The sequence below is a fragment of the Apium graveolens genome, chromosome 9 (genome assembly GCF_009905375.1).
Source record: "Apium graveolens cultivar Ventura chromosome 9, ASM990537v1, whole genome shotgun sequence".
NCBI lineage: Eukaryota > Viridiplantae > Streptophyta > Magnoliopsida > Apiales > Apiaceae > Apium > Apium graveolens.
In genome coordinates this window covers 89371018-89386977 of record NC_133655.1, presented here as the reverse complement: position 1 = coordinate 89386977, position 15960 = coordinate 89371018, and the positions used below count along the sequence as shown (strand labels likewise).

The following is a 15960-nucleotide window of genomic DNA, read 5'->3' as shown; positions in this document are numbered from 1 at the left end:
CAAGAAATTTCAGATTTTTTTGTTGCCACTTATTAACAAAGCAACCAGTGTTTACTTTATAGAACATTAAACACTGGTTATTACACAGCATGCAATAGCATGTACTAAACCCTATTTTTGGATATTCAAATATTTATATTTCTGGATTAGTGAATCTTTGCTAATCTTGCATGCCTGTGGCTTTACTTTGCCAGTTAATCTTGGCCTTTGATCTTGTACTCTTCAAGCTGCTTTTTGTAGACTTGTCAATCAAACTGATTGGATTGTTTGTTGATCGATAATCCTGGATATTGAACTGGTCTGTACTTTGTATTTTGAGTTTTACCTCGAGATCTCCAGTTTGGTAATTAGAGAACTTGACATCTCGATAAGTATAATGGCTTATCGAGGTCTCTCATTACTCTATAGTTGTTTTGACTTGTAGAGGTCTTTGAGTTCTCTATAAGAGAATTTAGCTTGTCAAGATCTCTCATCTTCATGTCTTCACTTTGGCTTATCGATATCTCTGAGTTCTTTAGTGGCTAATAGACTTATCGATATCTCAGAGATCTCTAGTAATATTTTGACTTGTCGGTATCTCAGAGATATCTAGTGATATTTTCACTTTTCGATATCTCAGAGGTCTCTAGTGATATTTTGACTTACCGATATCTCAGAGTTCTCTAGTGGTATTTTGAATTATCGATATCTCTATAATTCTCTAGTGAAGAAATGACTTGTCGATATCTCCAATCTTCATGTCTTCAATTTGGCTTGTCGATATCTCTGAGTTCTCTAGTAGCTTCTCTGACTTCTCTATAAGTCATTCTGGAGTTCTCAAATGACTTCTCTATAACACTAAATCTGTGACTTGTAGAGATCTTGACTTAGAAATTCTCAGAACAGATTTATTCAATTCCAAGCTTCTTTATAATTTTCTTGAGGTATGATCTTCTAGATCTTCTTCTAGATAGAATTCTTAGGCTTGATACTGTTTTACAGAAAAAGACTCTAGTCCGCCCTTGAAAATTTTTACAAACTTTAAATGTTACAATACAAGATGTAAACTAAGATTACAATACAACTTACTTAGGTTTGTCAATTTGACTTAGTCTTGTTATAGTGTAGGTTTGTCTTGCACAACAATCTCCCCCAAATTGTGAGAAGATTGTTTATCACAAATTCATGCCTATTAACAAGACTAACCCCAAGCTACAATGAAAAATTAGACTAAATATAAAAATTGACATAAATACATCATTTATACATCAGGTGATTTCTTGAGTTTGAATAGTTACATGCATTAGACAAAGACTATTTTTTCTACTTCTTCTCTAATGAAGTCCTTTAGATATACAAGAATTTCAAGTTCCTCTATGACTGGTGTCCCTATTAGAGCTTCCACAAGTTCGAGTATGTCTTGCTTTAGATAACCATTTAACAAATCAATCCTAAATCTTGTGAATTTGCCAGCTTTGATATTTAGAAATTTTCCATCCTTAGAAATTCTGCTCATCCATTTGGCCTTGAGTTCATCTGATCTTTTAATGAACATTTCAATCTTCTCATCATAGTTTCTTATCTTCTCCTCATTCAGCCTTATTCCTTGCTTTCTTTTCCTCCCTTACTATCAGCCATTCAGCTAAAACAAATCTACATGCTCTTGTAGGAGTATCCTTATCCTTCAGCAAACTTATCACTCTCTTGATTTCTGTGGGTGAAAATTTATCCAATAAGCTGCATCCCAGAAATGTGATGGACCCATCTTCATAGTACATTCTTACTTCCCTCAATGTTACAACCTAAACTCTGACTATTTCCTCATCTAGTTGTTGAAAGTAGTCTTCATCTGAGATGCACCCATTTAGAGGTAGAAAATCACTCTGCTTGTAACAGTTCCAGAGGGCCCTTTCAGTAACTTGTACTTTTTCAGTGTGCTTAGTTTTCTTAGAATTCCTCCCAACAGACTTGAAGTTAATTTTGAGTGATGGCTTTACAGAAGGTAGGTTTGTGATTTTCTTGAGAAATGTTTGGCTTGAGGTGATTGGTATTTAAAGAAAGGTGTTAGCAGTTTGTTTGTTTAGGAATTTGGGCTTAGAGGTTTGAGGTGGTTTGATGTTTGAGTTTGTTGGCATAGAGGGTTGAGCTTGGTTAATTTGGATTTTTAGGGTTTGTTGGTGTGGTCCTGGGCCATCTTCCTTTTTCTTCCTTCTTCTCTAATCCCCTTTCTTCTTCTAATCATCCTTCTTTTCATCCTTGCTTCCAGCTGCCTTAGAGGATTGACTTGGATTTGAGCAAGGAGGTTTGTGATTATCTTTCTCCTGCTCATCATCATCCAAGTTATCCTTATTGATTTGAGTTTTAGGCAAGTTGGCTTCTGGATTTCTTAGATATCTCTTCAACAACTTAATCGTTTCTTCATCTTCAACAGTCTTGTTTTTCTTGGCTTTCAACTCAGTCTCTAGAGTCATGATTAGCTTTTTGTTGGCCATGACACATTACTTAGGAATTTGAAAGTGTTTGCAGTGTTTGGTGGTAGGACAGATGTATGCCATCAGGTCTAACACTTTTGAGATCAAGTCAAGCATCATCAGGCCATCCATCAGGGCTAACACTTTTGAGATCAAGTCAAGCACGATTCAGATGATACAGAACTCAGTTCAATTTGGGGGTTCTCCTACTGAAGACCCCAATATGCACATCAGGGATTTCATCGAGATCTGAGACACTTTCAAGTTCAATGACGTGACTGAAGATGATATCAAGCTGCGACTTTTCCCGTTCTCTCTGAGGGAAAAAGCTAAGTGTTGGTTACATTCTCCACCAGCAAGGTCTATCACCACTTGGGAAGATCTTGCTCAAAAGTTTCTCACTAAATTCTTCCCTATGGCGAAGACTGCTGCAATCAGGAAAGCTCTTACTCAGTTTGCTCAGCAAACTGGAGAATCTCTGTGTAAGGCATGGGATCGATATAAGGAGATGCTAAGGAAGTGCCCACACCATGGCATGCCTGATTGGATTATTATTAACTGTTTCTACAATGGATTGGGTGCTACTTCTAGACCCATGCGTGATGCGGCATCAGGAGGAGCCTTGTGGGCTAAAAGCTACGATGAAGCTTATGAACTTATTGAACTGATGGCTGCTAATGTGTACCAGAATCCTTCCCAGAGACTGACTCAGGGAAAGGTGGCAGGAATTCTGGAGTTGATGCAGCAACTGCTATAGTTGCCCAACTTAAGGCTTTGACGATGAAGGTGGACACTTTGGCTAATTATGGAGTTAATTAAATCGCCAGTGCAGTGAGCTTTGTGTTGGTGCCCATGAGACTGATCAGTGCACAATTTTTAGTGAATCAGCTCAGTATGTGAGCAACTTTCAGCATTCACAGCAACCTGTGCTAGCCACTTATCATCCCAACAACAATAATCATCCTAATTTCAGTTGGAGCAACGCTCAGAATGCGGTTCAACAGCCTTATCAGTAGTATCCAGCTAAGCAGTACAACTCCCCTGGTTTTCAGCAACCGCAATATGCACCAAGACAAAAACTCCAGCTGCAACAAGCTAATGAAAAATCTGAATTAGAGGAGTTGAAGCTCATGTGCAAAAGTCAATCTGTTTCTATCAAGACCTTGGAAAATCAAACAAGCTAATGAAAAATCTGAATTAGAGGAGTTGAAGCTTATGTGCAAAAGTCAATTTGTTTCTATCAAGACCTTGGAAAATCAAATTGAGCAAATTGCAAATGCCTTGCTAAATCGTCAGCCTGGTACGCTACCTAGTGACAGTGAAGTGCCAGGAAAGAAGGAAATTAATGAGCAGGTAAAGGCAATTACCTTGAGGTCTAGAAAGGTTGAGAATCCTCAACAAACTCAAGTGTTGACTGAAGAAGCTGGGGTTGAGAAAGAAGTAGAGCAGCAAGAAGTAGAAGTGGAACCGAGGAAGACTACTGTTGAGCACACTCCTCCTGAGGGTAATACAGAGGAGAAACAGATCTATCCTTCACCGCCTTTTCCTAAGCGGCTGCAGAAGAAAAAGTTGGACAAGCAATTTGAGAAGTTTCTGGAGGTGTTCAAGAAACATCATATCAACATACCTTTCGCTGAGGCTCTTGAGCAGATGCCTAGTTATGCAAAGTTTATGAAAGGTATTCTCTCTCGTAAAGTGAATCTAGATGATTTAAAAACTGTCGCTCTCACGGAGGAATGCAGTGTTGTGCTGTAATAGAAGTTGCCTTCGAAGCTTAAAGATCCAGAAAGTTTCACTATTCCGTAAACTATTGAAAAAGTGTCTTTTGACAGATGCTTATGTGACTTGGGAGCTAGCATCAATCTGACGCCCCTGTCAATCTTTAAGCAGTTGGACCATGTTAGCACGATTCAACGAAGACGAACAAGATCTTATTTACTTTTGAATCTTTGTTCTAAGTTGTAACTTGGATGCTATTTTTCTTATTTGTGAACCTACACTTGTTTCGTACTTGGTTTTATTTATTCATTATAAAGACTACGTTTATTATACCATGCTTTCATCAGAACCCACGTTGATGATGAGTTTGATTATGGGCTAATCGTTATCGTGGGGTTCTAGAGGATTTATTTATGGATTTCTTTAGTTAAATTATTTCGATGCATTAGTATATGGTGATCGTTTGATAACCTAGTATTGTTTGTGCGTATACGTCTTATGAGCATCGCGAACTTATAAGATAGTGTGTTAATTCTTAATAAAGCGAAAGTGAATTAGTGAATTTAAGGATTCAGAACTTGCCATGCTAGCATAAGTTCATGTATTTGTTATGCATGATTCGTAGGTAATTCTAACCATCTTACTTGCCCTATGTAATCAAGATAGATAACTTGTGCTTAAACCGTTATGTTGTCAAATTCTATAGACATATAGGGTCTCAATATAATTGGTGTCTATTCATCTTATATCTACTTTGTGGATGTATGGTAGTATGTTATTTGTGCAACGAAAGTTGGCGTTAAGCAATTTCGTGTTATTTGATTAGTGTCATCACCATTACATGCTAAGGTTAAGAATAATAAGGCTATTGAGTGAAGTATTTAATGAAGTTAGAATCCCATGTTTGTCATATATATTAATTCAGTCAATCTTACTCTCTTAGTTATAATTGTTAGCTTAATTCTTAGTTATAAACAACCTCAGTTTGTTATCGTCTTAGCATTGAATAATAACCATACATTGTTGCTTAAGTTCATGAATTAATTAGTTAACCAAGCCAGTCTATGTGGGAACGAACTAGAAAAGATTCTATATTACTTGTGAACGCGCATACTTCCGTGTATTATTAGCGCGTGTTTAACTACTATCAATATATCACTCAAACTAAAGAAGTCTACATCAAAGGAGATCGGACAAAACACATTGATCCAAAATTCTTCTTCACTCATGAACTTTGACAAAAGGGAGAAATTGATATTTGTGAAATTCATTTGTGTGAAAATCCAGCAGATTTGTTTACTAAAGCACTTCCTATCATCCTTCGAGAAATTGGTGAACAAGATTGGAATGCGTAAACTTCAAGATTTATGTTAAAATTAGGGGGAGACATTGTACATTTCTCAAATTAAATTATGTACAGTAAATGTACTTTTTTCCTTCACTAGGGTTTTTCCCACAGGGTTTTTCCTAGTAAGATTTTAACGAGGCATGATGTTAGTACGGGTCATTAGGGCTGCACATGGGTTGGGTTGGACGGGTTGGAGGAGATTTTACAACCTGACCCAATTAAATCGGTTTGAAATTTTTTAAAGCAACCTATAAAATATAAGTTCGTAACCCAACCCTACCCGTCGTATATCGGTTCTGGGTCAGGTTGTAAGGTAATGAAAACAACATAGGGGGGTAAATGTGTTTTTGAAAATTTTAGTGACTTTTTATTTTTCTTAAGCTTGGTGAACAAAGCAGATAAGAAATGTAACTTGTATAGATAGTATGGTTTGAATGAAATAATAAGACATGCACAGGGACACACTATCTCTCAAAACTTTACTTAATTTTATATTAAAATCAAGTATGTGTTTTGTAATAACTTTCTGAGTTCTTGTTATGTTAAGAACTCGACTTCCCTCTTTTGACTTACAAGAAATTTCAGATTTTTTTGTTGCCACTTATTAACAAAGCAACCAGTGTTTACTTTATAGAACATTAAACACTGGTTATTACACAGCATGCAATAGCATGTACTAAACCCTATTTTTGGATATTCAAATATTTATATTTCTGGATTAGTGAATCTTTGCTAATCTTGCATGCCTGTGGCTTTACTTTGCCAGTTAATCTTGGCCTTTGATCTTGTACTCTTCAAGCTGCTTTTTGTAGACTTGTCAATCAAACTGATTGGATTGTTTGTTGATCGATAATCTTGGATATTGAACTGGTCTGTACTTTGTATTTTGAGTTTTACCTCGAGATCTCCAGTTTGGTAATTAGAGAACTTGACATCTCGATAAGTATAATGGCTTATCGAGGTCTCTCATTACTCTATAGTTGTTTTGACTTGTAGAGGTCTTTGAGTTCTCTATAAGAGAATTTAGCTTGTCGAGATCTCTCATCTTCATGTCTTCACTTTGGCTTATCGATATCTCTGAGTTCTTTAGTGGCTAATAGACTTATCGATATCTCAGAGATCTCTAGTAATATTTTGACTTGTCGGTATCTCAGAGATATCTAGTGATATTTTCACTTTTCGATATCTCAGAGGTCTCTAGTGATATTTTGACTTACCGATATCTCAGAGTTCTCTAGTGGTATTTTGAATTATCGATATCTCTATAATTTTCTAGTGAAGAAATGACTTGTCGATATCTCCAATCTTCATGTCTTCAATTTGGCTTGTCGATATCTCTGAGTTCTCTAGTAGCTTCTCTGACTTCTCTATAAGTCATTCTGGAGTTCTCAAATGACTTCTCTATAACACTAAATCTGTGACTTGTAGAGATCTTGACTTAGAAATTCTCAGAACAGATTTATTCAATTCCAAGCTTCTTTATAATTTTCTTGAGGTATGATCTTCTAGATCTTCTTCTAGATAGAATTCTTAGGCTTGATACTATTTTACAGAAAAAGACTCTAGTCCGCCCTTGAAAATTTTTACAAACTTTAAATGTTACAATACAAGATGTAAACTAAGATTACAATACAACTTACTTAGGTTTGTCAATTTGACTTAGTCTTGTTATAGTGTAGGTTTGTCTTGCACAACAATCTCCCCCAAATTGTGAGAAGATTGTTTATCACAAATTCATGCCTATTAACAAGACTAACCCCAAGCTACAATGAAAAATTAGACTAAATATAAAAATTGACATAAATACATCATTTATACATCAGGTGATTTCTTGAGTTTGAATAGTTACATGCATTAGACAAAGACTATTTTTTCTACTTCTTCTCTAATGAAGTCCTTTAGATATACAAGAATTTCAAGTTCCTCTATGACTGGTGTCCCTATTAGAGCTTCCACAAGTTCGAGTATGTCTTGCTTTAGATAACCATTTAACAAATCAATCCTAAATCTTGTGAATTTGCCAGCTTTGATATTTAGAAATTTTCCATCCTTAGAAATTCTGCTCATCCATTTGGCCTTGAGTTCATCTGATCTTTTAATGAACATTTCAATCTTCTCATCATAGTTTCTTATCTTCTCCTCATTCAGCCTTATTCCTTGCTTTCTTTTCCTCCCTTACTATCAGCCATTCAGCTAAAACAAATCTACATGCTCTTGTAGGAGTATCCTTATCCTTCAGCAAACTTATCACTCTCTTGATTTCTGTGGGTGAAAATTTATCCAATAAGCTGCATCCCAGAAATGTGATGGACCTATCTTCATAGTACATTCTTACTTCCCTCAATGTTACAACCTAAACTCTGACTATTTCCTCATCTAGTTGTTGAAAGTAGTCTTCATCTGAGATGCACCCATTTAGAGGTAGAAAATCACTCTACTTGTAACAGTTCCAGAGGGCCCTTTCAGTAACTTGTACTTTTTCAGTGTGCTTAGTTTTCTTAGAATTCCTCCCAACAGACTTGAAGTTAATTTTGAGTGATGGCTTTACAGAAGGTAGGTTTGTGATTTTCTTGAGAAATGTTTGGCTTGAGGTGATTGGTATTTAAAGAAAGGTGTTAGCAGTTTGTTTGTTTAGGAATTTGGGCTTAGAGGTTTGAGGTGGTTTGATGTTTGAGTTTGTTGGCATAGAGGGTTGAGCTTGGTTAATTTGGATTTTTAGGGTTTGTTGGTGTGGTCCTGGGCCATCTTCCTTTTTCTTCCTTCTTCTCTAATCCCCTTTCTTCTTCTAATCATCCTTCTTTTCATCCTTGCTTCCAGCTGCCTTAGAGGATTGACTTGGATTTGAGCAAGGAGGTTTGTGATTATCTTTCTCCTGCTCATCATCATCCAAGTTATCCTTATTGATTTGAGTTTTAGGCAAGTTGGCTTCTGGATTTCTTAGATATCTCTTCAACAACTTAATCGTTTCTTCATCTTCAACAGTCTTGTTTTTCTTGGCTTTCAACTCAGTCTCTAGAGTCATGATTAGCTTTTTGTTGGCCATGACACATTACTTAGGAATTTGAAAGTGTTTGCAGTGTTTGGTGGTAGGACAGATGTATGCCATCAGGTCTAACACTTTTGAGATCAAGTCAAGCATCATCAGGCCATCCATCAGGGCTAACACTTTTGAGATCAAGTCAAGCACGATTCAGATGATACAGAACTCAGTTCAATTTGGGGGTTCTCCTACTGAAGACCCCAATATGCACATCAGGGATTTCATCGAGATCTGAGACACTTTCAAGTTCAATGACGTGACTGAAGATGATATCAAGCTGCGACTTTTCCCGTTCTCTCTGAGGGAAAAAGCTAAGTGTTGGTTACATTCTCCACCAGCAAGGTCTATCACCACTTGGGAAGATCTTGCTCAAAAGTTTCTCACTAAATTCTTCCCTATGGCGAAGACTGCTGCAATCAGGAAAGCTCTTACTCAGTTTGCTCAGCAAACTGGAGAATCTCTGTGTAAGGCATGGGATCGATATAAGGAGATGCTAAGGAAGTGCCCACACCATGGCATGCCTGATTGGATTATTATTAACTGTTTCTACAATGGATTGGGTGCTACTTCTAGACCCATGCATGATGCGGCATCAGGAGGAGCCTTGTGGGCTAAAAGCTACGATGAAGCTTATGAACTTATTGAACTGATGGCTGCTAATGTGTACCAGAATCCTTCCCAGAGACTGACTCAGGGAAAGGTGGCAGGAATTCTGGAGTTGATGCAGCAACTGCTATAGTTGCCCAACTTAAGGCTTTGACGATGAAGGTGGACACTTTGGCTAATTATGGAGTTAATTAAATCGCCAGTGCAATGAGCTTTGTGTTGGTGCCCATGAGACTGATCAGTGCACAATTTTTAGTGAATCAGCTCAGTATGTGAGCAACTTTCAGCATTCACAGCAACCTGTGCTAGCCACTTATCATCCCAACAACAATAATCATCCTAATTTCAGTTGGAGCAACGCTCAGAATGCGGTTCAACAGCCTTATCAGTAGTATCCAGCTAAGCAGTACAACTCCCCTGGTTTTCAGCAACCGCAATATGCACCAAGACAAAAACTCCAGCTGCAACAAGCTAATGAAAAATCTGAATTAGAGGAGTTGAAGCTCATGTGCAAAAGTCAATCTGTTTCTATCAAGACCTTGGAAAATCAAACAAGCTAATGAAAAATCTGAATTAGAGGAGTTGAAGCTTATGTGCAAAAGTCAATTTGTTTCTATCAAGACCTTGGAAAATCAAATTGAGCAAATTGCAAATGCCTTGCTAAATCGTCAGCCTGGTACGCTACCTAGTGACAGTGAAGTGCCAGGAAAGAAGGAAATTAATGAGCAGGTAAAGGCAATTACCTTGAGGTCTAGAAAGGTTGAGAATCCTCAACAAACTCAAGTGTTGACTGAAGAAGCTGGGGCTGAGAAAGAAGTAGAGCAGCAAGAAGTAGAAGTGGAACCGAGGAAGACTACTGTTGAGCACACTCCTCCTGAGGGTAATACAGAGGAGAAACAGATCTATCCTTCACCGCCTTTTCCTAAGCGGCTGCAGAAGAAAAAGTTGGACAAGCAATTTGAGAAGTTTCTGGAGGTGTTCAAGAAACATCATATCAACATACCTTTCGCTGAGGCTCTTGAGCAGATGCCTAGTTATGCAAAGTTTATGAAAGGTATTCTCTCTCGTAAAGTGAATCTAGATGATTTAAAAACTGTCGCTCTCACGGAGGAATGCAGTGTTGTGCTGTAATAGAAGTTGCCTTCGAAGCTTAAAGATCCAGAAAGTTTCACTATTCCGTAAACTATTGAAAAAGTGTCTTTTGACAGATGCTTATGTGACTTGGGAGCTAGCATCAATCTGACGCCCCTGTCAATCTTTAAGCAGTTGGACTTACCTTATCCAAAACTGACTTATATGACCTTACAGTTGGCCGACCGTTCTATTACATATCCGCGAGGTATTGTGGAGGATGTCTTGGTCAAGGTTGATAAACTCATCTTCCCTACTGATTTCATAATATTTGATTTCGAGGAGGATAAGAAGATTCCTATAATCTTGGGAAAACTTTTCTTGGCAACTGTCTGAACCTTATTAGATGTGCAGAAGGGTGAGCTCACAATGCGCATGCTGGATCGGGATGTAACTTTTAATGTGTTCAATGCTATGAAATTTCCTACAGAAAATGAGGAGTGCTTAAAGGTGGAGTTGGTCGATTTTGTGATTACTTCAGAACTTGATCAATTGTTAAGGTTCGATGCCTTAGAAAAAACCTTATTGGGAAATTCAGATAGTGAAGATGACGAAGGTGAAGAACAATTGCAATATTTGAATGCTTCTCCCTGGAAGAGGAAGATTGATATGCCTTTTAAATCCCTTGGAATAGAGGAATTAAACAAAGCTCCTAAACACCTCAAACCATCTATTGAGGAAGCTCCCAATCTTGAGCTTAAGCCTTTACCTGAGCATTTGAGGTATGTATTTTTAGGTGATGCATCTACTTTGCATGTTATTATTGCATCTGACCTTTCAGGTAGTGACGAGGAAAAGCTTCTGAGGATTCTGAGAGAGTTCAAATCATCAATTGGATGGACTATAGCAGATATCAAGGAAATTAGCCCTTCTTACTGCATGCATAAAATTCTGCTAGAGAAAGGTAGCAAGCCTACGGTCGAGCAGCAAAGACGACTTAATCCAATCATGAAGGAAATAGTGAAGAAGGAAATTCTTAAGTCACTAGATACAGGGATCATCTATCCTATATCTGACAGTTCATGGGTAAGCCCGGTTCAATGTGTGCCAAAGAAAGGTGGAATTACCGTGGTAGCAAATGAGAAGAATGAGCTTATTCCTACACGAACAGTCATGGGGTGGAGAGTTTGCATGTACTACGGGAAGCTGAACAAAGCCACTATGAAGGATTACTTCCCTTTGCCCTTCATTGATCATATGCTTGTCAGATTGGTCGTTCATGAGTACTACTGTCTTCTGGACGATCATTCGGGTTACAATCAGATTTGTATCACTCCAGAAGATCAGGAAAAGACTACCTTCACTTGTCCATTTGGTACTTTCGCCTTCAAACTAGTTTCTTTTGATTTGTGTGGTACACCAGCCATATTTCAGAGATGTATGATGGCCATCCTTTCTGATATGATTGGCCAGAATATGGAGGTGTTCATGGTCGACTTCTCTATATTTGGCGATTCTTTTGATGAATGCTTGCAAAATCTTGGACAGGTTCTCAAAAGGTGTGTTGAGACCAATCTGGTTCTAAATTGGGAGAAATGTCACTTTATGGTGCGTCAGGGCATTATTCTCGGGCACAAGGTTTCTAGTAAGGGTCTTGAGGTGGATAAAGCCAAGGTGGAGGTCATTGAGAATCTTCCTCCACCTATTTCTGTTAAGGGAATTCATAGTTTTCTTGATAATACGGGTTTCTATAGGCGTTTCATCAAGGACTTCTTTAAGATTTCGAAGCCATTGTGTAGTTTGCTAGAGAAAGATGTCCCTTTCAAGTTTGATGACGATACCTTGCAGCTTTTGAAACATTGAAGAAGAGTTTAATCACGACACCGGTCATAACTGCACCTGATTGGAATGAACCTTTTGAGATGATGTGCGATGCAAGTGACTATGCAGTTGGAGCAGTTCTTGGGCAGAGGAAGAACAACATATTTCATGTAGTCTACTATGCTAGCAAGACCCTAAATGTTGCTCAACTAAATTATACTACTACGGAGAAAGAACTTTTGGCTATTGTCTATGGTTTTGAGAAATTTTGATCTTATCTACTTGGGACTAAGGTGACAGTTTTCACTGATCACACTGTAATTCAATATCTCGTCTCAAAGAAAGACTTGAAGCCTAGATTGATTAGGTGGGTTCTTTTGCTTCAATAATTTGAACTAGAGATCAACGACAGAAAGAGAACTGAAAATTAAGTCGCTGATCATCTCTCGCGTTTAGAGAATTCTAATGCTACTTCATTGGATAAGACATTGATAAATGAGCCTTTTCCCAACGAGCAGCTGTTTGGAGAGCAAGAAGAAGAACCGTGGTTTGCAGACATTGTGAACTACCTTGTGAGTAATATCATGCCTCTCGACTTATCTTATACTCAAAGGAAGAAGTTTCTACATGAAGTAAGGTGGTATATGTGAGATGAGCCGTTTCTTTTTCGACAAGGAGCTGACCAAATCATCAGGAGATGTATTCCTTACAGCGAAATGGGGGGGGATCTTGCGAGATTTCCACTCAACGACTTATGGAGGACATTATGGTGGAGAAAAGACAGTAGATCGTATTCTTCAAGCAGGTTTCTTTTGGCCGACCTTGTTTAAAGATGCTCACCAATTTGTTTTGAAATGTGATCGATGTCAACGCGTGGGTAATATGTCTAAGAGGGATGAGATGCCTGTTAATATGCTTTTAGAGGTTGAGGTCTTCGATGTTTGGGGAATTAACTTCATGGGGCCATTTGTCTCATCTTGTAACAATCAGTATATCCTGTTGGCGGTTGATTATGTGTCAAAATGGGTTGAAGTTAAGGTGTTTCCAATGAATGATGCAAAAGTGGTACTTAATTTTCTTCACAAACAGATATTCACAAGGTTTGGAACTCCAAGAGTCATAATCAGTGATGAATGGTCGCATTTTTGCAATCGCAAGTTCACTGCTATGATACGAAGGTATAATGTGAATCATCGCATTACCACGGCTTATCATCCTCGGATAAATGGTCAAGCTGAGGTGTCTAACAGAGAGATCAAGCGCATTTTAGAGAAATTTATGTGTCCATCGAGGAAAGATTGGTCTGTAAAGCTTGATGAAGCTGTTTGGGCATATAGAACAACATTTAAGACTCCATTAGAAATGTCGCCGTTTCAGTTGGTTTATGGTAAGGGGTGTCACTTGTAACACCCCCAAATCCGGGGTCGGGGATCCGGGTTGTCACGAGTTCCATTTCCCTTAATAACACCCAATCTTAATAAATAATCAACTACTCTGTACTGTGACCCCACAATAAACACACACACCATAAGTTATAGTCTCATAGATGAACATCCAAAAGTAATCACAAGTCATTTTATTCCACAATTATCTGCCAATACACCTTAAAAGGTTTTCTGAATAAATTTACATTTCTTTGCCATTATTACAATTCATAATTATACATAAATCTGGTACATTAGAAGTTGAAAGCCTAGCCTATTGGTAGTTCCTACCTCAGCTACGGCGGCATCAATGCTTCTAGAAAACTGCGGAACGTCTCTTAATCGCTTGCGAATCGGGAGCTTGGACCTGTTCATCCTTTCTATCTATTGTTGTGTGATGAAAAAAGAAAGCAAGGGTGAGCAGCAAGCCCACCAAAATAATATGTATAATGATTAATAGTATATGAGCCTTCTCTTAGTACTCATGAAAGTCTTGGTCAAAAGAAATGAACCAAGTTGATATCTTAATGCGATGAAGTCGCAAAATATTCAGTATATATATATACATATATACTTTTCAAAATATTGGAAGTCCTCTTCCATGCATAATACACACAGAGTTCCAGTGTATAACCGTATAAAAATACCGTTGCAAGGTGATCTCATATATCTAACCTTGTCTCAACGTTTTTCTGAAAATCTTTGTCATGCATAAGATAATCATTTACTAGATATAAGTTTAAAAGATGAAGTTACAAGATACTCCAATATACTTATATCTTTTCCAAATACTACTTGAACTACCACCGTTCAAGTTATAATTAGTTCAAAAGTTCATCACATAGATGAGACTACAAGATAATACTTGAATAGATTCAACCTTTAAAATATCATCAAAATAAAATGAAGTTATGAGATACTTCATTTGATGCAAACATCATTTTGAAAACTTGACCCTGCCAACACTCAACAATCGCCCAACCGTAGCCTTTCTATCGAAGTGCTCTGGGTAGTGTTGCAGAAATATCCAATTGGATGATGAACTCATTACGGGAGTTTGCCGCGCCAGGAAGACCACTTACGATGATCAGTCGTAGTAGTACAACCCCACCATTTTCTACATGTAGAGGAGAACCTGTCGGATTTACTTGTCAACCGAACACTGAACTCCTAAGGAATGGACCGCCTTAGCGGAACTTCCAGGCCATTTGGGCCAATATAATAAGGCTGGGCCGGCGCTACTCGACCACTTACGCCACTCCTAGTTCAGATGAAATCCATGACTCTGAAACGTAAAGCTCGTCCCCACTTTCCCCAAGTAGAAACTTGTTGATACGGCTCCACCAAGAAGTCGTATCTAGTTGGAAAGGAAAACTCACCGATATTTCCCAGGCGATGCCTGTTAATGGATTAACTTGTTCCAAGAATTTTACTTCCCGAATATTGGGTAAGTAATCAAAAACTATTTTATCAAGACAGCAACCTTGTTGCGAATATAAAATACACCACAGAGCCGGATCCCTCAGGTTTTGAGCGAGTATTTAAATCCCCTTAAAAAGGAAGATCTTAAATATAAAAATGAGTTTTGGGATCCGCTCTAACTTTTAAAAATCATTTTGAAGACTCGAAAACACTTTATAGAGTGTTTGGAGTAAAGCTGATTTAATGAAGTAAATCAGTCCCTAGAATATTTAGAAAATGACTGAATATTATTATTTAAATAATATTCCCATATAGAATAATCTTTATAAAATAATTGAAGTAGAAGTATTAAAACTTATACTTGAAATGAGTATTAAATAACCAAAGATATACTTATATGAAAGTACTATCTTTATTTGAATAATCGAAAATAAGTTTGATTATTGACACCTTATTCTTTAATAAAATAAAGAATATATCTCAGCAAATAATCGGAGTCATAGATCCTCAAATGAATATATTCAAAAATATTCATTAAATAATATAAACTGAGTCATAATCCCTCGAATAAATATTCAAATAATATTCAGATAATAAAATAAAAGGAGTCATAAGTCCTCGAATGAATATTCAAAATAATATTCATTTAATATAAAGGAGTCATACGCCTTCGAATAATATTCGAAATAATATTCAATAATAAAATAAAGTTAAAGTTATCGAATAAACCTTATTCGATTAATAGTTTTGAAAACTATGACCATATATATATATAAGTATATATATATATTTATATCCATATATACAAAATCTACTCGGGATCCTCGACTCCCGGTTTTAGAAAATATTTTCACCTTTGGGTCCCTATACTAAGGGTATATGCAAATTACCGCTATCCTCTAGCATAGGTATTATCAACTGAATCAACAATTATATATGGAAAGAATACGAAACAGGCATGCATATATATATACCATAGCAGCATGCTTCAATATATTGCAACATTTGCTAATTAACCAACATGCATCTATCGCAAGATAATGCAAATACCTATATACA

The 15960-nt window shown here is 37.2% G+C and overlaps 2 non-coding genes across 2 annotated transcripts; both read right to left on the bottom strand.

Annotated features, from left to right (window-relative positions):
• Positions 1-2880: 2880 nt before the first annotated feature.
• On the bottom strand, positions 2881-2987 carry LOC141688344 (small nucleolar RNA R71). Its single transcript, XR_012561791.1, has one exon. It is a non-coding gene; the product is annotated as a small nucleolar RNA R71 (small nucleolar RNA).
• Positions 2988-8969: 5982 nt separating this feature from the next.
• On the bottom strand, positions 8970-9076 carry LOC141688343 (small nucleolar RNA R71). The gene has a single exon (XR_012561790.1). It is a non-coding gene; the product is annotated as a small nucleolar RNA R71 (small nucleolar RNA).
• Between the last annotated feature and the right edge of the window lie 6884 nt (positions 9077-15960).